Source organism: Nuphar pumila, chromosome 6, assembly GCF_984573655.1.
Source record: "Nuphar pumila chromosome 6, dmNupPumi1.hap1.1, whole genome shotgun sequence".
Classification (NCBI taxonomy): Eukaryota; Viridiplantae; Streptophyta; class Magnoliopsida; order Nymphaeales; family Nymphaeaceae; genus Nuphar; species Nuphar pumila.
In genome coordinates, this window is record NC_143254.1 from 92,712,018 (window position 1) to 92,735,010 (window position 22,993).

The 22,993-nt window shown below is 37.8% G+C and overlaps 1 pseudogene; it reads left to right on the forward strand.

The window, feature by feature from the left end:
* The first annotated feature begins 12,362 nt into the window (after positions 1–12,362).
* Positions 12,363–19,532, forward strand: LOC149835169 (BTB/POZ domain-containing protein At3g50780 pseudogene; annotated as a pseudogene).
* The last annotated feature ends 3,461 nt before the right edge of the window (positions 19,533–22,993 follow it).

Genomic DNA, 22,993 nt, shown 5'->3' on the forward strand with positions numbered 1-22,993 from the left:
GAGTGACAAATACCGACCAATACATTTGTACATAAACCTAACCTAACATTTCTCACTTCCAAAGCGAAGTTCTGATGCGTACGATCAAAGTGCCTCCAAGCTTCTGCGTCAACAGGATGTGTGATCTTGTCTTCATCATGTCGAAATTTATTTGCATGTCATATCATTTGTTTAGTTGTTCTCGAAGACATATAAAGTCGTTGCAATCTAGGGGTGAGAGGGAAGTAGCAGAGTGACTTATATGACACATCTTTTGACCTTGTGCTACCATTTTTCTTTGTCTTTGGCTTGAACCGAGGATGTCTATATGATGGACATGATCTGCTATTTTCTTTATCTTTGAAATACAACATGCAGTGATTGGGACAATCATCTATCTTTTGATACCCCATACCTAGAGCATTGACCATAACCTTCGCACGATAGAGATTTTGTGGCAATTTTTCATCTTTGAGCAACATACTCTTCACAATAGAGCACAGACGGTCAAAACATGATTGACTCAAATTATACTCTGACTTCAAATTCAGTAGCTAAAGAACTGTAGACAAGATATTGTGACTCTCGCAACCATTCCACAGTGGCTTATCAGCATCTCTAAGTAAGTCATAAAATGTACTAGCTACATCGTTTGTTGCTTCTTCCTCTACTCCAGTTGGTGCATCACTATGTCCCATAGTAGAACCCATTTTTGGTCCTACGGCATCAAATATCAAATCCACATATGGATTATTGTGCACCACATTTACCCGTGTGTCAAAATTATTCCAAAATTCTTCACCATGAAGTATCCAATTCTGATAAAACTGTCAATATCATACATATATTCATGCGACACCTCATTATCAATTATCCTACGGTACATCCATTCATGGTTTGCAGCCATTTTGTCCTATAATATTATAGATATTATCATCACCGGTTAAAAGAGAATCTTAATAATCCTATGATGAAAAAAATATCTAATTTATCTATTAATTCTTGTTTTGTGATTTTTGTGAGCAATTTTTTGAATGCATAAATTTTCGTGTGTAACACCATCACATCATATTTATACACATCACGAGGATATTTAGAAATATGAAATCACATTTCATAAAATGATACATTTATTTGAAGCATATTTCTTGGATACAATTTTACATGGAAGGTATAATCAAATGGAAAATAACTTCGTGCAAGCATAGATACAGACACATCAAACATTGCAATACATTCAAATCATTTATATCAAAACATATATCAAACATGTACCTATAGCAAACACACTCCAATATCCCGCTAACTACTACCATGCTGAGCATGAAATCCGTACTCCTTCAAAGTGGTCCTAGATATCCATAACTAAGTGAGTGTGTGAACAGAAAAGTGTTGCATCCAATAATTTAAATAACATGTGATGCGCTTGCATCACTTACTCACCACAGATATTTATCCAATTTAAATTGCTTATGCCTTTGTATTTCTGCTTGCATTGCATTTTTAGCCACATGTGATGCTTAGATGCTTAGCACTAAGCATCGTGCAATTAGCTCAGCAACGTACCTATGAAGCACAAATATACAGTACAATACACGGAGGTGGGCTGAAGGATTACCTGTGAGGTCGTCGGAGATGGGGGTAAGGCATCGGGAATGTCTGAAACATGAGCGGAAAAGAGGGGGAAAGGGGATGTCCGGACGGGGGTGTCAGCCTAGGTCGGGTGCGCGGCGGAAGGGGGTTGGCAAGGCTGCCGGAGAGGGAGGGGTCGGGGTAACAGTGAGTTAGGTAGGAGGGTCGGCGGTGATGTTGCCGGGCCGGGGGGGGACAGGAGGTGGGCTGAGGGGCGACAGGAGGCGGGTCAGGGCACAATGGGAGGCGGGACGTGGGGCGATGGGAGGCGGGCTGTGGGACGACGGGCAGCGGACCAGGGGGCAACGAGAGACGGGTCGTGGGCCGACAGGAGGCGGGCCGGGGGGCGACAGGAAGCGGGCTGGGGGGCGACAGGAGGCGGGCCATGGGGCGATGGGAGGCGGGCTCGGGGGCGACGGGAGGCGGGCCGGGGGGCGATGGGAGGTAGGCTGGGGGGCGATAGGAGCCAGGCTGGGGGTTGGCAGGAGGCAGGCCGGGGGTCGACGGGAGGTGGGCCAGGGGGCAATAGGAGGCAGGTCAGGGGGTGATGGGAGGCGGGCCGAGGAAACGCGGCAGAGACGAAACAGAAAAGAGAAAGAAAGGGGGAAAATTAGGGATTTATAGGAAAATTAGTGACGGATTCGTGACGGCCAAATTTTGTCGCTAAGTCATTGCTATTTGGCGATGAATTAGTGACGGATTAGTTTTGCCGTTGATCCATCGCTAAGTTATGATGGATATGGAGATAGAATAAAATCCATCGTTAATCCATCGCAAAGTAGTAACAGATTAATGATAGAATATTTTCTGTCACTAAAATCGTAAATAAATGATATTTTAGCGACGAATATCTTTCTCTCGCTAATCCATCATAAATTTGTGATGAATTTTGTCCACTGCAAATGTCTGTCACTAATTAGTGTTTTTCTTGTAGTGAAGGTTCAGCCATTGAAATGAGAATATCTCAAATTGAAAGAAAAAGTCTTTTATCTTTTCTCTATGGCCTCCGGCCAAAATTTGAGCAGGTTAGGTCTTCCTTACTTCATAGGATCATAACTCCCTCTATAAGTAAGACCCTTGCTCAAATTTGTCAAGAAAACAAGACTTAGAATGCACAAGTCTAATGATGAGGTTCTTGCTATGGCAAGACCCAAAATTTTTGTAAAAACATATAAACCACTTCACTTTGAGAAAAAATTCAATGAAGAAAGACATAATGGAGGAGGTTATAAAGCTAAACTTATTTGTCATCATTGTAAGGAACCGGTGCATATAAGACCAGAATGTACTAAATTTTAAAAAGTGATCGCTTTAAGTGAAGAACCTCAAGAATCAAGAAAATGGAGAAACTTCAATGAATTGAACATTGCCCAAATAGCAGAGGTCGTCTCACAGATTTTTAAAGTCACTCCTTCTATATCCGACGCTGCCATCTCCTCTTCTTCTCTTCTAAGTAAATCTTTTTTAATTTTAGATTTGGGTGCCTCTTTTCACATGACTTATAACGAGTCTCTCTTGTCTGATTGCACTAAATCATATTTTTCATATATGTCAATTGTCGATGGTACCTCTTTAAAAGTCAAAAGCATAGAAAATCTCGACAATAGCTCAAATAAATTTTTTGTTCCAAAAGTGAGAGTTATTCTCAAATTAGATTTGAACCCTTTTTCAGTTTCTCAAATTTTTGACTATGGATGTAAAGTATTCTTCTCATCTAAGGCTTGTTGGGTGCAAGATCTTCAGTTAGGGAAGCTGATTGGGTAAGGCCATAAAAGATGCGACCTTTACTACATGGATTTCTTATGTTTACAAAATAACTCATTTTGTAATCATGTCAAAGACATTAACTTAGATCTTTGGCATAAAAGATACAGACACCCTAGTATATCCAAATTATCTCATTTTTCAATTTTATAAAGATAAACATTTTGTATGTGAAGATTGTATACTTGAAAAAATACAAATGACACCTTTTGGATCTTGAACCTGTGTCACATGAACATTTTAAATTAATGTATTCGTATGTATGAGGTTATGCTCCCGTTATGTGAAAAGGTGGTTATTCGTACTATGTTACATTTATAGATGATTTTAGTAGATATACTTGGATTTACTTTTTAAAACTCAAATCCGAAGTTTTTACATGTTTTAAAATTTTCCACAATCTTGTTAAAAATCAATTTAAAAAAATATTAAAGTCTTTCACTCTGACTCTGGGGGAGAGTTTCTTTCAAATGAATATTAATTATATCTAAAAAATTATAGAATTATTCATAAAAAATTGTGTTCTAGGACTCCTCAACAAAATAGCATTTCTGAGAGAAAATATCGTCATATTATTTGAGACTACTAGAACTTTACTTATTTCAAAAGAAATTCTAAAACAATTTTGAGCCAAAGCCACTCTAACTGCAGTATATCTAATAAATAGAATATCTTCTCAAATATTAAAAAATAAATCTCCTATTGAAAAACTCTTTAAAATTTCTCTTGATTTAAAAAGGCTAAGGGTATTTGGTTGTTAATGCATTGTGCTTCTTGAAAAATATAACAAACTCTCTCCTAAAGCTATAAAATGTGTCTTTCTTGGATATGCCAAAAATAAAAAAGGTTATAGATGTTATGATCAAACAAATGATAAGCTTTATGTTGCTAGAAATGTTATCTTTTTGGAAAATGATAATGGATTTGATTTTAAAAAACCTAATGAAGAATTCAAGTATGACTTCTTATTTGATTTACTACCCAAATTAAATAATGAAATTGTTGGTGTTGATGTTAAAAAATTTGAAACTACTAATGATTCAAGTGAAGAAGGAGAACCATCTCATAATCTATTTCAATACTCTAGACGAAATAATGGGGAGCATCCATGTGCTCTTGAAATATATAATCAACTAATAAATGTTGAAGAAACTAGTGTTAGAAGATCGAAACAAATATATAGGCCTCCGAATAGGTTTGTTTCATACGAATCATTTTCTCCAAACTATAGGGCTTGTCTTCTAGCCATTCGTTCATATTATGAACCATCTAACTACAACAAAACTAAAAACATAAAAGAATGGGTTGAAGCCATGAAAATAGAATTAGATGTGTTACACAAGGCTCATACTTGGACAATTCAACCCATTCCCATAGAAAAGAAGACAATAGGGCATAGATGGGTTTTTAAAGTCAAAACAAAAGGTGATGGGTCCCTGAAACGATATAAAGTAAGGCTAGTTGCAAAAGAATATTCTCATAAATATAAAGTAGATTACAAGAAAACCTTTACCCCAGTAGCTCATATGACTATAATTAGGACTCTAGTTGTAGTAGCATCTATTAGAAAATGGCCTATATATCAGTTAGATGTTAAGAATGCATTCTAAAATAGAAACTTAAATGAAGAAGTATACATGGATCCTTCTTCGGGGTTGACCATTGAAAATTACATGGTTCCCCATCTTCAAAAGACATTATATGGGCTTAAACATGCTCCTAAAGCATGATATGACAGATTTAGTAGAACTGTGTTAAAACTTAAATTTAAATCTTGTTACACTAATACTGCTCTTTTTGTTAGATCTACAAGTACCTCATTTATTATTCTCTTTTTATACATTAATGATATATTCATCACTGAGAATTATCAAAAGGAAATTGAAGATATTAAAATTTCGCTTAAAAATTCTTTTGATATGACTGACCTTGGTTTTTTGAGATATTTTTTAGGAATTGAAGTAGCTTATTTGCCAAGAGGGTGCATATTATCTCAAATCAAGTTTGCAGCTGATATTGTTGAACATTCAACATTCACTGACACAAAATATGCTGATACTCCTGAAATAATAAATGCAAAAATGAGAGTTGAAGACGAAGTGTTATTAGATGATAGAACTCCTTAAAGACAAATTATTGGATCATTGATGTACTTATCCATTATAAGGTCAGATATTGCTTATGTCGTACACACCGCAAGTCAATTTCAATACATGCCCACGATGGTTCACATGAGTTTAATATTAAAAATAATTTGATACATCAAGAAAACCATATCTAAAGGGTTATTCTTATCTTTTTCATCATCTTTAAATCTTATTGCTTATACTGATTCTGACTGAGAAGGAGATCCCAATAATTGTCACTCAACTACAAGCTTTTGTATGTTTTTAGGTGATTCCCTCATTTCTTGGCAATGCAAAAAATAACAGAAAGTGTCTTTATCTTCTATAGAAATTGAGTATAGGGCTATGTCTACAACAACTACCGAGGTTATGTGGATGAGAGTGTTGCTTTTCGATATGGGTGTTAATGTCTCTGAACCTTCAAAACTGTGTTGTGATAACAAAAATGTCATATATATAGTCAGCAATCATACATTCCATGAGCGAACAAAACATATTGAGATAGATTGTTACTATGTTCGCAAAGAATATTTGAAGGAAACTATTACTTTGTCATATGTTCAATCCGAGTTTGAACTTGCGGACTTCTTCACTAAAGCTCTTCCCCTACCCAAATTTTTGTATCTTCTTAGCAAACTTTCAGTGATTTTAACACAAGTTTGAGAGGGAATATTAAAATTAGTTGTATACAAATACCCTGTCAAGGGTATTCTATCAAAGGTTTTTTTAGTGTTTTTGTAAACTTGTAATTAGCACCGTTCACTAGGGTTTGAAATGTATTTTTAGATTTTTACTTTTTGACTTTTTTGTTTTGTCATATTATGACTGTTGGGAGATAGTCCAACTAGTTGTTGGAGTACCTCCCAATTGTCATAAATATGACCATTGGAAGGCAGTCCAACGGTTGTTGGACTGCCTCCCAATCCTCAAGTGAGGCTATATAAATAGAGCCTCACTCATCCCTTGTATGTCAATGCTCTTAGTAGCATTTGTGTGGAATATATAAAGATTCCTTTATTCTTATAGGCTTTTGTGCCTTTTTGTTTTTTTTATAGTCATTTTGCTTATCTCTTTTGTGAGATTGTATTCAGTCCATTAGAGACCATTGTTCTTGTGATTGTATAAGCTTCTTATTGGCACTATATTTGTGCATTTTTTGTTCATTTCAACATTCCGGTTCACGAGAACAACATTTAACACAACACAAGGGTATACAAAAAAAAAAACCTTTATTTCTTCGGTGCTTTCTTATTTTCGTTTGTTAAGCTAGCTTGGGAATAAGGTATGTTCAAATCTGAATGAAGATTCGTAGCATGACTCTAATAATCTGAAAATAAAAGAAGGTAAAGAAGAAGAAACATGATATGCGTGGTTCGGTGTTTATGAACACCTACATCCACGGTGCAACGACTCTACTCAACGTGATGGTTGAGCAGAGTCTATTTTTCATATATTAACATGAACCTTATCACTTTTCATTAAGTTCTGATTATCTGGATTATTCGGACTCTTCATAGAGCTCAAACTCATTTGACGTGGGTGATTCTCCATTAAGTTCAAACTCTTCATGTCAACCAAACTCCTCATAGCATTATCATTATCATATGGACTCTTTATTAAGTTTGAACTCTTTATTGATGCCGAGTTGGGGTGAATTCACAACCCATGTTTGCTTCGAAGCAAATCAAAGATAGTTCATGGAAGGGCTTTAGTTAAGATATCTGCAACTTGTTGAGACGACGATACAAACTTAGTGATGAGACTCCCACGAGCTACTTTTTCTCAAATAAAGTAAAAGTCGATATCAACATATTTCATGCGAGAATGAAAGATTGATTTAATGGTAACTTGAAGAGCTGAAAGGTTATCACAAAAGATGATGGGTGGTTCAGCTAGATATATCCCGATATCCCAAAGAATAAATGATAACCATGTAAGTTCAGCTACTGTCAAAGCCATAACCTTGTACTCAGCCTCAGTGCTGGAATGGGCAACAATATGTTGTTTCTTGGTACTCTACGATATGCAGTTGGCATCAAGAAATGTGCAAAAACCAGTGGTGGACCTTCTAGTAAGAGGACATCCTACCCAGTTTGCATCAGAGAAAGCATATAACTGAATTGGAGTGTTGAACAATAGTCGGGTACCATACTCAATAGTGCCATGAATATATCGCAGGATTCTTTTCAGCATCTGAAAGGTGGAACTCAAATTTTGACCCAATGTGATCCAGAGGTCATAGATCCGGATCAACTGTAACTTGGGCCGAATTCAAGGTGGATTCTACCTGTGCATACCCGCTCCTTTTTCTAGAGAGAAAGATGAATCTCATATTCATAGATGATCCCTATCCCGAGTAACCTTTCTCACTGTGGTTTCAAATTACGAGAACCTAGGGCTGTCAATGGGTCGGGTTTGTTTAGGGTGTACCTGACGGAGCAATATGCAGGTCAGGTTTGGGTTATGTTTTTTGCTATTTATCCGGACTCTATTTTATGTGTATTTTTAATAAAAAAAAAATTGAAATTATGCAGGTCCGGGTCTGAGATTTCAATTTTGTGACCTGATAAAACCCAAACCTGAACCAGACGATTTGTTATTTGGGTATGTTGCTCCCTCTGAGAAGGATGGAAGGCAGTATAAAAATGGATTTGATACTAAAAATTAATGTTAATTAAGACATAATAGACAGCCTCTTTTGTGTATGACAATTTAGAAGGAACCTTCACGGAGAACCGGGTCACTTAATGGGCCGGTCGCCCATAAGGTAAAACCCGAGTGGAGTCACTGACACCCAAGCTCTTATGGAGCCCACCAGTTAAAGTCACCTGCACACCCAGCGTCCAATCGAACCTTGGACGAAGGGGTTAGCACCTTCTCCCTAAACACGCTGCCAACTGGGCGAGTAAGGCATCAGCCAATTCCAGCACATCTCTGTTCCTGTATTCTCTTCCATTAGTTAGCTTGTATGCCAGCAAAAACTCAGTCTTCTCAAGATGCTGAAGCAGTGTTAGGTTCAATGTTATCAGTATCAGTGAGTATCGGCCCCGACACGCATCATATCGGCAGAATTTTGATACGATTCAGGGCCGATTCAGCTATTTTTAATAAATGTAAAAAATAATAAAATTATTTTAAATATTATTTTAATACTTTTAACTTGTGTCACGTTATTTTAATAGTTTAAACACGTGTCACGTTATTATTTAGGCCATACAGAATGATTCAGTTGTATCGGCCTGTACAGCTGAATGAATCGGCAGTCCAACGATTCAGGGCCGAAACCGATACTGACAACATTGGTTAGGTTGATTTGCATTTGTTTTAGCGTACTAATCTTAAGAGCAATTTTTATCCTTTTTGGTCTAATTTATATATTCTTTCAAGGCTCTCTAAGCAGGTAGGGAGATCGAGGCTCGTGAGATTCCAACACGACACTTTTTTTTTTTTTTGTGAAGGCAAGCTGAGGTTAAGCAGACTCTTACCAGTTACACACTATACCATTGGGTTTTGAACCTCCAACGTCCCAACACAAGTTGACGTTCACAAGTTGCTCCTACCAGACAAGAAGAGGCCCCGTTGGTGAAAATGATGAACCATTTCAAAAAGGAAAAAGAAAAAATGCAAAACCAAGTTGATGAGTGGACGTCAAAACTTACGTCAAGTTGGCTTGGCTCTCAAGTAAAATAAAAAAAACTGTATCATACCAGCCTGCCCAGGCAGAGAATCAATTATACAGAGCGTCAAATTCGAGAAATATTTGGGGGGAAAATATTGGGTACCCTCGACTGTACGGTGCCCTCTTTATTATGAATCAAGCTCTATAGATATGATCTATACGGACTGTTAGACAAAAAACATGTTTTGAATCATCTGATTGCATTACATAAGCAGATTTTTTGTTAAGGCTTCAAAATTTATCGGTCATGATCAAGAAAATCATGTTTGTACGTCCAAACCAGTTGCTCATAGATGCATTTTGTAGGGAAAGAACCAGGTTGAACGCAACACGCGGGATCAAATTGATGAAATAAAACTCGTGTATATGAGTTTTAGCTAGTGAGCACGGTACTCTAGGGTGTAGCCAAATACTCTTCAGCATTTGTGTATGTGAGTTTTAGCTAGTGAGCACGGTACCCTAGGGTGGGTGTAGCCAATATTTTTTAATATTTCCTGAAATAAGATAAAGGGGAGCAAAAGTATTTGACATCGCTTGGGGTGAATAGCACTATTATCGAAAAAGAGATAGGCTCACAAATACTAGTAGCTACTAGAAGACAGAGTTACACTGCATTTTTTGCAGAAGGGTCCATGTAAAGCACTTTCACTTCTTGGGGATTGGTCTAAAAATCCTGCATATTGGCGTCTCTCTCTCTCTCTCTCTCTCTCTCTATATATATATATATATATATATATATATATATCTCAAAAATACTACTAAAGAAGAGTCTTGGAAGCTGTATGTGAATCAATTTTTTTGGAAATACATGCAAGTTGCTTTTTTAAAGCTAAAAGCTCCTGAGAGCACACTTCAACTAATCATGACCACATTCAAGTTAGAAAACAAAACGTGATAAACCTACAGTGATCCATATAGCTGTGTGGAATCACAAATAGCACTTCGGATCCATATATGGTACAGGTGATCCAACTCCAAATCAGAACCTGACCTTGTACAATGGTTGGTTTCTTACATGGATCCATTACATCAGATGGTTATGGACGTTACATGGATGAGTGTTACAGAAAAGAAAGTGACATCTAAAGTGCAGATCTTCACAGACCCTCCATTGCTCAGTGTCCTTTTATAACCAAGAAAGAAACAAAGAGTGAAGTTCAAAAGCAAAATCAAGGCATTAGATTTGTCATATCAATCACTTGGTTTTCTGCTCTTTAGCTTAGGGTGCCATATATTGTCCAAGCAACCTAATGTGATAACACTGCTCCTTGTCCCTCAGGTTTAGTTGGTACACAAAAGATATTACATGAAGTTCCAAGGGGTGATGTAACGTGAATCTGCATAATCCATATAAGATGCATTGACGGATCCAGCCCACATGGACCAAAGTTCTGGTCAGATTCGAGTCTAGACGGTGTCCAGACCCAGCTAGATCCAGGCCAGACTTGAGCTCTGGCATCGATCGGGATCCGGTTTAGATCCAACTGGGTCCAAATCCGGTTAGATCCTTGCCAGACTTGAGCTCTGACGTGAATCTAGTGGATCTGGATCAAGATTGGATTGGGTTTAGATTCAAATTGGGTCCAACCCAACTAGATCCACGCATAACTTGAGTTCTGGTGTGCCATTGGATTTTGATCTGGTCAAATCAGGTCTGTATCCAAACTGGTCCAAAACCAATTAGATCCATGCTAGTGCTTGACATTGACGTGCATCCAATGGATTTGGATCCTGGATTGGGTCAATTGGATCCAAAACAGATCCAACCCCAGCTAGATTCTGTGGATCACTCCTTTGGTTTTTGTAAACAAAAGTAACAAAAAAAGGTTTTTCACAAAAAATATTGTACTTTATAAAATAGATCCAAATACTCGGATCCGAACTTGAGATGTAGGGGTTATTGACTAAACACTGACAGTATGAATCAATGATGTCAGAATCGGTGTCCGCCCTTAATCGACTTTCAAAACAAATCGATTCAGGGCATATGACAATTCTGATTTTGAACTGAATCTGCCAATTTTCAACCAGCAGATGACATGACATGCGTCACAAAATATTAACAAATATTTTAAACCATTTAAACAAAATATTTAAAAATAAGCAGAATCAGCTTGTTTTCATATTGATTTCTGGCCGATACAATATGAATCAGCCCATTCGCAACTATAGTAACAACATTGGTATGGACTTATCACTTAGGTCCATGAAACCGAGCTGACTTGACTGGGGGTAAGTTTTCTTTTTTTTTTTAAATCAAGCTAGAGTTAGGCAGACCCCTACCAGTTATACAATTATCCCATTGGGTTTTGAACCTGCAACGTCCCAATACAAGGTGACGTGCAAACAGAGACTTTATGTCTAAAATACATTATTTTGTTCAATTTAGCAAAATGAGGGGTAGTACACTTGGATTTTGGGCTGATGAGAGAAACGTGAGATCTCGTGAAATGCCAATTCACATGATTGCATAGGAAAAGTAAAAAGTTAAAAGGGTCAAAACTTAAAAATTTATAGTTACCACCTTGCTAGAATGTCATAGTGAAAAAAGAAGTTTAATTTTTATCATTGATTTTAATTATTAAATAATCGGTTCAAATAGTATTATCGTGAATCAAATTCGGGTCCCCAACAAAAGAATCGTGGGGCTCAGTGAGACTTATCAGCTCTTGACTGATAACATGTCAAGGACCTAAGAATGAAGACAATAATAGTATGAAAAGATTAGGATCGATTCATACTAAAGGGGTGCAATTGAATGCGGCAAATCCGAACCCACCCGATTTTAGAGACCCATGGGTCTGGTTGGGTCCACACCTTTAGGCAGCATTTGAATCCGATCCCGAACTAGGGAGATCAGATTTGAGAAACAGTGATTTCATAATTGAGGGTCTCTGGCCTAATCCGTGCATTTTCCTTCAAAGCATGGTGTCAATGGGTTGGGTTTGGTTGGGACCTAGGTGGAACCAGACTTGGACCAGATTGGCAGGTATGGTATTGGGTCTGGACCCGAGTTTAATCAGGTTCACTATAAGAAAAACCATATCCGGACCCGATAAGAACTACACCTGGTAAAACCATATTTTGTTATTATTTTAAAATTAAGGGTCTTAATCAGAACTCGGGTCTGGTATAAAATTTCACAAACCATACCAGTTCCATGTATTAATCGGACTGGAAAAATGGCGGATTTGAGAGTGAAGAGGGTCGATCACGCACACACCAAAATCAGGAACGTTCCCATTGCGGTGACCCCAGAGGGGTTCTGGTGCTGCCCTTCTCACGTTGCCTTCCAAAAGAGCGATCTCTCCAGAAGAAAAGACAGTCACCCATCTCTCAGAACCGCTTCTTTGAAGAGAACGGAGGCAAAACCACCTTCCATTAGGCCCAGAGTGGTCGTTTCGGATGCTCAGAACTCGGAGACCGCAGACAATCGTGGGGTGCAGAAGACGGTTGTTTGTGTTGAGTATGGTGAGGCTGAGACCAGGGACTGTGAGATCTTATTGTCCGGGAAACAAGGGTTCACTGTTAAATTGGCCGTCCATGCGGACGTTCTCGCCGGAAAGAGCGCTTTCTTCGGCGATAGTATCGCCCGGAGTTCGGTCACTCCCCGTAAAATTGAGATTCTAGACTGTGAGGACGTGGAGATTTGTGTGGAGGTTGTTGGCTTGATGTACTGCAAGGATGTTAAGCAGAGGCTCATTAAGCAGAGCATCTCGCGGGTTCTTCAGATTCTTAAGGTATCATATGTTAATTTGTTGGTCCTGTGAATCGGTTTTAGGTTCTATTAGTCTTGGATTTTTTTTTAAACTAATATTGAACTTGATTAATTTATTATAGATTGGATTTCTCTACTTTCTTCTTTTTTCGGGTGTAAGCGTTTATGTTGAATGATTTTGTTAAGATCATCTCTCTTCATTCATATGGCAATGCTTTTGATATTAATGTAGACAAATTCACATATGTTTGCTATTTGCAGATTGGTACATGTTAATTTCCTTTTGTTTTATTATATTTTTTTTTTGGGAAGAGAGTAAATAAATTGAATTCTTAGACCATGTTATCAGATAATCTCTCTCTCTCTAACATTTTACTTTTAATTGAAAGTAAACTGCGTTTTACAGGAGTTTCTTCTGTGTCGTGATCTGTCTTTTGTCTCTTTTGCATAAGTTGGCTTATGTTTTATATAAAAATTTAGTATGAATTTTGTTGCCACCCTGTGCTGTTTGACTACATGTGAGACTTCTGACTATTTGGCTTAGCTAGTGATCTTTTATCTTTTAGTGTCAGCTATTGGTTCCATATTGATAGATAGAGTTGACTGGATCTCTGGGCTGGATAGCTATAGGGTATATTCGGCCTTGTCGTGCCTTGATCATGGCCGCATCACGGGGACACGCTTGCAGTCAAAAGAAAGATGGTCCGCAGTCGGCCAAAGCAAAGGTTTAGCACACTCTGGCTCCTAACCAGAGCTTGTGCCCATTGTTGCTCCCATTCATGAATGTTGTCAATGTGCCTTACCTGCATTTTCAAATATCTTGCAGCTAAAGCTGCTGGTCGCAGCTGTAAATGTATACAGGGACAACAAGAGTTTTTGCACACTCCTATGTCACCTGGGTACGGTAACCCCCGCAAGGGGCGGGCCCCCCTGGACCCCGGCCTGCTGACCGCTCAGCGGGACCCACACCGGGGAACCCCCCCTCCTGTAAGGAAAAAAACCCTGAATCAGGCTTCACAACTCATCACTTGTCCCTTAATGGTCTCAACTTTGACAGAGTATATATATATATATAGCAGAGTCCTTCAAAATTTTTGAAATTGCGCCGCACCCGTGTCGCACCCGCACCCATGTGACATAGCTCAAAACTCATTTCCCACTAAAAAATTTGTAGATTCATAAGATTTAACTTAAAAAAAAAATCTAAAACCTATGAATTTCAGCTCAATAGTTCCATATAATTTGATTCCTTCTATGGCACCAAATATTGACCCTATATATATATATATATATATATATATAGAGAGAGAGAGAGAGAGAGAGAATTGGTAGCTTCTAACTGGTTTAACCTTCTATCAGTCTTGAACAGTTCTGAAAATCATAGTGGCAGCTGTCTTTTGCGAAATCTGAACCCATAGATGTGTTTTTTTTTTTTGCTTTTTTAGTGTAAACCGTGTATAGAATAATTTTCTTTAGATTGATTTTTGGAGTGATCTAAAAACCAATCGCCCATATTGCAACAGAACTTTAAATAAAAAAATCAAATGTTTTGGTTATTAATTTGGTACTATATATGTCATGGACATTTCCGTATCTGAATAAGAAACTCTCTTAAAATAACGGCACCTACGTATAAGTAGTTTGATGACCATTTATGGTGGACTGTGGAATGAAGCTCCAACTAGTGTACCATAATGTGTAAAAGTTCAACAGCAGTTTTCCAAAGTGCCTCCACACAGACTCGTGAAAATTTAATTATAATGATTGATATGATTTTGAAGCTCTCAAAATCAATCAGTAAGATCTTCATGATGAAGGGTATTCTTGATCAGGTGTACTTGGTCACAATTGACTTGAAATTAGCTGTAGGCAGCTACAGTGTCTTCACCTTGAGATGAGCTACTGGGGACTACTCTGCCTACCAAATCACGCATATTATTTAGTTCTTTTTCACTAATTTGATGTCATTAGATTCAAGAAAGGATGATGTGGTTATTTCCACTTAAGGCTGCTAATAAATCAAATTTCATGAGGAAAAATGTGTAACTTTTACTGTGGGCCAGATCCGGTGATATTTTAAATAATAGTTGCTGGACTGCAATCCAGATTAGACATTGGTCTCAAGGTTGTAAGTATAGTCTCGTTACCCCCTATCGGTCAGGCCCAAAATAAGATATGTATCATATTGTGTCATAAAAATTCATGTTTTTTTAATAATTTTTTTCAAAAATTCTAACAAAATTATAAAACATCAGAAAAAACTAGTAAAAAATCTCAAAAAATCATAACACATGAAACAATAATGAATTGCATAAAATACAACCATAAAGTCACATATGAAGCATTTATGTCTCTATGAGTTGTATAAGACATCATTAAACATCAACTATCTCACAAAAAAATATTTATGTTTTCACTCATTACTTGAGCGCTCCAGTGCCAAGCCGAATCATCTAATGCCATCTTTCTTAAAAAAACTCAATAAGAAGCAAATAATAAGAATGTTTTTATCTTAACCCAATTTCTTGATTGAAAATGCACTCTTACTTGAGCAAAACGCAGAATCCCTCTCCTTTGCTTACGGATCAACCCCCAAATTGTTCTCACGACTCCTAAAGTGTGTGGATACCAGAGTTACCAGAAGCTTCTTAGATAGGTGAGAAGCCCTCCTTGCTTTTGAAACTTGATGAAAACTTTGATTCCCCCATGCTTCTCCTATGCTTTTCACACGTTGCATCTATTCTTCTTATATGTTCTTTTACTCAAATTTTCATGTTTTTTATGTGTTTTCTCTCTCTTCTCACTCACTTTCACATGCTTTCTCTAAATTTGTAGTCATTATTTTTAGATTTTGTTAAAAAATTAATTCTTATACTAAAAAATCATGAAATTTAATATTAGTAACTTTTATTTTAGTTTTTATTTGTGTTTTATTTTGACTCGCATTCAATTCATATATATATATATATATATTATTCCTTGTTTCCTATATATTTTAAAATGTATCTCTTCTCGCTTTTGCTTTCCGTGTCGTTTTCTGCTTCCGCTTCCTAGTGTAACAACCTTGGTGGATACCCCTCTAATGGACTCTACACAAATGATGAAGACGACTCTCAAGATGTTTGTTGAAACAGTGTGGATTAGAGTTGCCAGTTGGGAAAGCGGGAGCAGAAAGCGAGGCACCTCCAAAATTTTAGGAAGCGAAAAGCGCAGAATGACTTAGAAGTGAACCAGGAATCATCTCAGAAGCGAAAAGAGAAGCGAAAGGGACATATGAAGAGAGGGAAAAGCCACAAAAGAAAGAAAAATAAAAATAAAAAAAGAAGGGAAGGCGAGGGGAAGCACGATGCTCGCTTCCCAATTTTTTTTGGCGCTTCCTAGCACATTTCGAAAGCACCATGTTTCGTGCTTCCGAAACATGTTTCAAGAAAGTGTGGTTACCCATGTCCTATGATGCTTTTAGTAACCTTGGTATGGAGCCTGATTTTTACCTTGATATAAATCCTTAATTTTTGCAGTATATTTTTAAAGGGTAATTTTGTAAATTTGCCTAAAATCGGTTGCCCTAGACACTTTGTATTTAAAGAGGGAATTTTGTCTTTTGTAATTATGGGTTTCTCATCTCAATAGTGAGACTTAGTGCAATCGTGGATGTAGGCAACTCTTGTCAAACCACGTAAAATCTTTGTTCTTTGTGTGGTTTATTTCTTCATCTTCTTTCCATTTTTTGTTTTTTTGATCTATCGATAATGCGTAGTCATTTTCTAACATGGTCTTTAAAACCCAAAAAATAAAAAACAAATTTCAGTCATTTTTAAAGTGTGTTGAAGGTGTATCGCACGATACATCCTGTATCATGCGATACAACAATACATACGATACAGATACAATACACACTCATATCATGATACGAGAGTGTATCATATCACTTTTTCCTATAGTAATGATATGTATTATACTGTATTGTACAATACATTACAATACTTACAACATTGATTGGTCTAATTTGATCGGCTTTTGTTCTAGATAGATCTAAATCTAGAACTTCAAATCAGATTTGATGTGCACCAAACATCTGACAATTACAACCCTACTTTCCTTTTTAGGGATCTTGCTTGTAAAATATTAGGCTTTATTTTGTTATTTTTCCTATTTCTATGGTTTATAACAGTTTGATCTGCGAAAGCAAGCCATTGATGATGGCAAACTTTGTTTCAAAAGGTTTGTTACCTTTTTTATTTTCATGTATTTCTATGAATGAATTGGAGCTTATAACCTAAAAATATTAAATATTGAAGTTAGTTGCAAACACTGTCACAGATATTACCGATATTTTGAATATATCACGATATTATCGACAATTTCAAGCTTGCCGATATTATCGGGAATATATCGTGATATTTTCAAAATATCAGCAAATAAAAATTATCGTGATATTTTTGAGTTTTTTTTTAGTTTGCATTTCCTATTTTTTGTCTCTTTTATATTTTAAAACCTTTAAAACATGTTTCTTTATATTTTTTAAAGAAAAATAATACAAAACATATTATTTTCTTAGGTTTTTTGGTGTTATTTATATTTTTTCCAATTTTTTAAACTCCCCAGATTTTTCCGAGATATTCTCGAGATTTATCAACTTTTGAAAATCTCTCCAAGAAATTACCTTTACCGATACAGGTGACTATGGTTGCAAATATGATAATGAAGCAGGTCTGAGGTTTCAAAAAGATTTCCTATCATTCTCAAGGCGAAATGAAAATCCTCCACTTGAATGCAAAAATAATGGAACTGACTTGGATCCTTTGCTTGTCTTGCTGAAAGTGTAGACCTCAGAGATTATTATTATTGATTATTACTGCAATGCTATCACAAATAAGATAAAATGTTGTGTCCAATTTCTGTGATCATTGTGATTGAAAAACCTCCGAACTACTCTTTACAAAAGAGTACTGCAGGTATGCGGTGGTTTTCTAAGAAGATATTCTCAAGGACCCTATATGCATTAAAAATTGGCTGTTTCTTTCATGTGTGAATGAAGAGCCATGTTGGGTTAGTATGGGCGTTGGAAGCAGAAGCAGGATTTATATCTCCTTAGCTACATCTGAGCAAAACATGAGTAGGTCTTTTTTGCATTAACCATGATTATGATCCAGTGATATAAATGTGTACATAGGCATTGTGGTTAAGCATTATTAGCGCATTCTAAAGGTTTCCCCCCTGGAGCTGGTCCTGTTGGACTCAATATTGCCTCCATTGTAATCCATAGTTATTGCTTTCTCTGGATATCCTAATCCTATATCTTTTGGTTCATTGACTATTGCCTGCTAATAAACTGCAAAGAAAACATGCTGAACCATTGTGGGATAACAGAAGTGCAAGTACTTTTGTTTAGCTCTGATCTTGCATGAGTATCCTTTGATCCTGTTCTTTCTGGTTCTGGGGCTTGTTTATTTTGCTTATGATGCAATTTAAAAACCCACAATGTTCAATGTTCTAAATTAATATTGATATGCTTTTCCTTTTCGAAAATTTAAAACAGGCTTTATCATGTCCTTTCTGTTCACAAAATCTAAGCAGCCTGGACACGGTGTTTGTCAATTTATGACATAGGCTGATTGATGTTGTTTTGTTTCAATGATAAATTTTCTTGCTTGTGCATCTTTGTTGTTCAGTATGAGTAGTGGGTGCTGTGCAGGTCTCGGAAATGCTTGGCTTCCGTGCAGGTGTTCAGTCCTGCCTAGCATTCTTGGAAGCAGTGCCATGGGTTGGAGAAGAAGAGGAAAAGGTGGTGACATCTCTTCAAGGCCTTCAGACTGATGCTGTAGGAGTAACCCCTTTGCTTAAACGGGTCTCTCCAGAAACCAGAACTTCTCCTCGTGATATTCTTGCCGATATACTCCAACTTGTTGTTAAAGGAAATGAAGAGAAGGGTCGGCGTAAGATGAAATCCTTAATACTGAAATTACTAAGAGGAAACAAATTTCCCAACAATGGATCAGTGGATATCTGGAATGAAAATCTGTATAGTTCTTGTAGAAGCTGCTTAGATTCGCTGTTGCTTCTGGTTACTCAAGCAGCAGAGCCTGGGATCACTGACATGTATGTGAACAGTAAGGAATCCATATCAAAGCAAATAGCTCTGCAGGCTGACAATCTACTCTGGTTGGTTGAAATATTAATAGATAGGCGAGCAGCTGATGAGTTTGTGCTGATGTGGTCATGCCAAAACGATTTGGTGATGCTTCATCCAAGGGTCCTGATTGCATTGCGTCACCCGGTCAGCTGCATTACATCGAGGCTATTTGTGGCAATAGGCAGAGGCGAGGTGTTGGCTTCCAAGGAAACAAGATGCCTCTTGTCAGATAAATGGTTGCAGCCTCTGATTAATGACTACAGCTGGTTGCTGCATGCATGCAGATCATTCGATGGGAAATTGGTGGAGGAAGGAATTGGCCGCACCATTTTGACACTTCCACTTGAAAACCAACAACGCGTTCTGCTTGCTTGGTTGGGTAGTTTCTTGAAGATCGGCAACAACTGCCCTAATCTGCAACAGGCATTTGAAGTTTGGTGGACAAAGGCCTTTGTGAGGCCTTATTTGGAAGAGCAGCGTTTGCTGCAAAATAGTAGCTAGTTTTTTAGAGGAAGGTTTGTTTCCCACAGTGTGGTTTTTCTGTATGCGTTTCATGCCTTCATACCAGGTTAGATGGATAGCCTGCAAATCATGAATAGGTGTCCAACTGATGAGTAGACTGTCTGAACTGCTATGCCCAGAACATGGTAAGATGGGGCTTCTGCGTGACTTATGTTTAAGTGGGTACAAATGATAGTTTTTTTGTATTTAGGATTTTCACAAGGAAGAATGCTCTACTAATTCAACATGTTGGTTTTCGGTAAGCTAAAACTACATAGTGTGGTGTTCTCAAGTGATAGAAGGCTTGAATTTTTCAGTGACAACTGTGCCATCAGTTCACTACTATGTGAGACAATCTGAGCTATTTTCTGTTTGAAAATGTTGCACTCCAGCAGAAAAAAATATTAGGGGTTCGAAAGCTGACTGGTATACGTTTTAAGTGTGAAGCAAAAGGTGAAAGTAATAAATAGAGCGCAAACATGATACAGAAATGCTCACTGTGAAAATTGGAAAACTTTCCCGTTGCTAAACTATTGCTGGAAGGAGCAAAAGAACTGCAAATCATTGGTGTGTTTTGCGTAGCTGCACAAAGAAAAGTCTCATACATTGTGTTCAGAATGTTAGACATAATGGATCTGGGTCCAACCCATTTGGGTGACCCAGTTTGACACCATTAGTGAGCCACATTAGTGAACCACATAATGGGAAGATAGTGGGTGGCAGTTACGTACGTAACTGCCTCTTTTTTCATTATATAAGGGGGTTGACTGCTACAAAAATGATGAGAGTTTCGCTGCAAGTCTACTTAAATTTCACATAAAAATGATGTGGTATAGGGTCCTGCTCACCGTCGACCTAAGGTTTGGGCTCATCATGGGCCCATAACCCAATGTTGGCATTTTTGGCATCAACCTACATAGAAAACGTACCTGAAAGTCTATCTAAGTCTATCTGCTGATGCCACAGAGTGTGCGTGTGGGTGTTCGGCATTTTCCTCATCCGGTTGACGCTCACAATGAGCTCAGGCCTTAGGTCGACGATGAGCAAGACCTTATACCACATCATTTTTATGTGAAATTTGAGTAGACTTGCAATGATACTTGCTAATGGGTCAAGTGGGAGAATGTTGGACATAACGGATCTGGGTCTAACCCATTTGAGTGACCCAATTTGACACCATTAGTGGGCCACATAATGGGGAGATAGTGGGTGACAGTTACGTACGTAGCTATCTTTTTTTCCATTATATAAGGGGGTTTCCTGCTACGAAGATGATGAGAGTTTCGCTGCAAGTCTACCCAAATTCCACATAAAGATGACGTGGTATAGGGTCCTGCTCACCATCGACCTAAGGCCTGGGCTCATCGTGGGCCCATAACCCAATGTTGGCATTTTCGTCATCAACATACATAGAAAGCGTACCTGGAAGTGTATCTGCTGATGCCAAAGTGTGTGTGTGGGTGTTCGACGTTCTCCTCATCCGGTCGGCGCCCACGATGAGCTCAAGCCTTAGGTCGACGGTGAGCAGAACCTTAAACCACGTCATCTTTATGTGAAATTTAAGTAGACTTGCAACGAAACTTGGTATCAGTATTCGAATAATCTTAGCCTGCTGTTTTTGTAATCTTGAGTGACTTGAAATATTTGAGATGTTATCTCTCACTGCTGAACAGTGAAGAAATTTCTGAAATCCATTGGGACAAAAATTATTGATTTTATATGAGGTTTTATTTCAGGTCATTTTGATAAGAAACTTTATTATAGGTCTTGGTATTGTGGACTCTATTGAGAGACCACTTAAGATCTTTTGTGATAATGAAGTAGCCGTGTCATTTTTAAATAACAAGAGCTCAATCTCGTGTCGACACATAGATTATTCGAATACTGATACCAAGTTTCGCTGCAAATCTACCCAAATTTCACATAAAGATGACGTGGTATAGGGTCTTGCTTACCGTCGACCTAAGGACTGAGCTCATCGTGGGCGTCGGCCGGATGAGGAGAACGCTGAACACCCGCACGCACACTCTGTGGCATCAGCAGATACACTTCTAGGTACGCTTTCTATGTATGTTGATGCCATAAACGCCAACACAGAAAGCATAACGTGTTGGTTTTTCTAAGAACAAAGTTCGGACTAATGTTGTCAGTATCGTCGTATCACCAAGAAATCAATATGAAATAATGAAGCCAAGCTGATGAATCAGAATTGGCCGATGCTCGATTCAGTTCAGAATCGGAATTGGCTGAATCTCTGGGGTGTTTTGAAAATCGATCCAGGGCTGGTACCGATTCTGCCAAGCTTGTAGATCACATATATGAGGTTTGATTTACCAAGAAAAACAAAAAAATTGAAAACAAGGGTTTTGTTAACTCCATTGTAGGTACAATCGATCGTAGCAACTACTTACCCGATTATCTCATACTGGCTTAATTCTGACATTAATTCACGACTAATAAATGGGTGAAAGACTAAATCCTGTGCCAGCTAAAAAAGAGAGGAATCGAATGTATCAAGGAGTTGAAGCCCTTCTTCAATGTTACTCGGATCAATTCGAGTCCCATCATGATCATGCACTGAAATGGGTCAGATGAATCCACCAAGCCTTGGCTTTTAATTGGAAAACTTGGCCAACGCTTTGGGTTCAGTTTTTGTGCTGAAATTAGGATCAAAAGAAGCAAATCGACCAAGGGTCTGACTAGGTTTTCAAAATCAAGCATGTGCTCCCTACTATTTGACTCTTTTCAATTGCAAACTCCATTAGCTCCCGAGTTGATCCTTACCAAACATATTTCTTACCCAAGCCCTTTTTATGCTTGTCCAAACCCAAACCATTTTGGACCGGGATCGACACCCAACTGGCTCAAACCCGAGCTGAAAGGAACTAAATAGATACAAAGTATTTATATCCGACCCAATTTTAACCAAATCCCGATTTGCCACCTTTCTTTTTATATAAATATCATTATGTCAATCCAATCAGTTTGTACCCTACCCGACCTATTAACCCATATGGTCTATAATTTCAATCATACCTAGACCCGATCTACAACCCCGAATCAAACTGGGTAGGATCAGGGCACAAATTTTAGACCTTATTAAGAAAAAGGTCTAGTTATTACTTGAACCATTAATACTCAAACTCAATAACCTACACAAACCTACAATTACAGGCACATTCAGACCCTAACCCAAAGATGAATCAAATTGGGTCGGGTTCGGATCCAATTTTTAGGCCCGTTTCCAATGCTTTATCTGATTCTGATGTCTTTCTTAAAGTGGGGGACATGAACTTGAATCTTGTGGTGAAAGCAAGCTGGGGATTTGCTTCTCGTGGGCTCAAATCATTGTTTTATCGCAGCACATATTCATTAGGTCCTACTTTGTACGCTATCTAGCTAACACCCAAAGTATCCCATGCAAGAATTATTGGAAAAAGGAGGTTAGCACAATATATTCT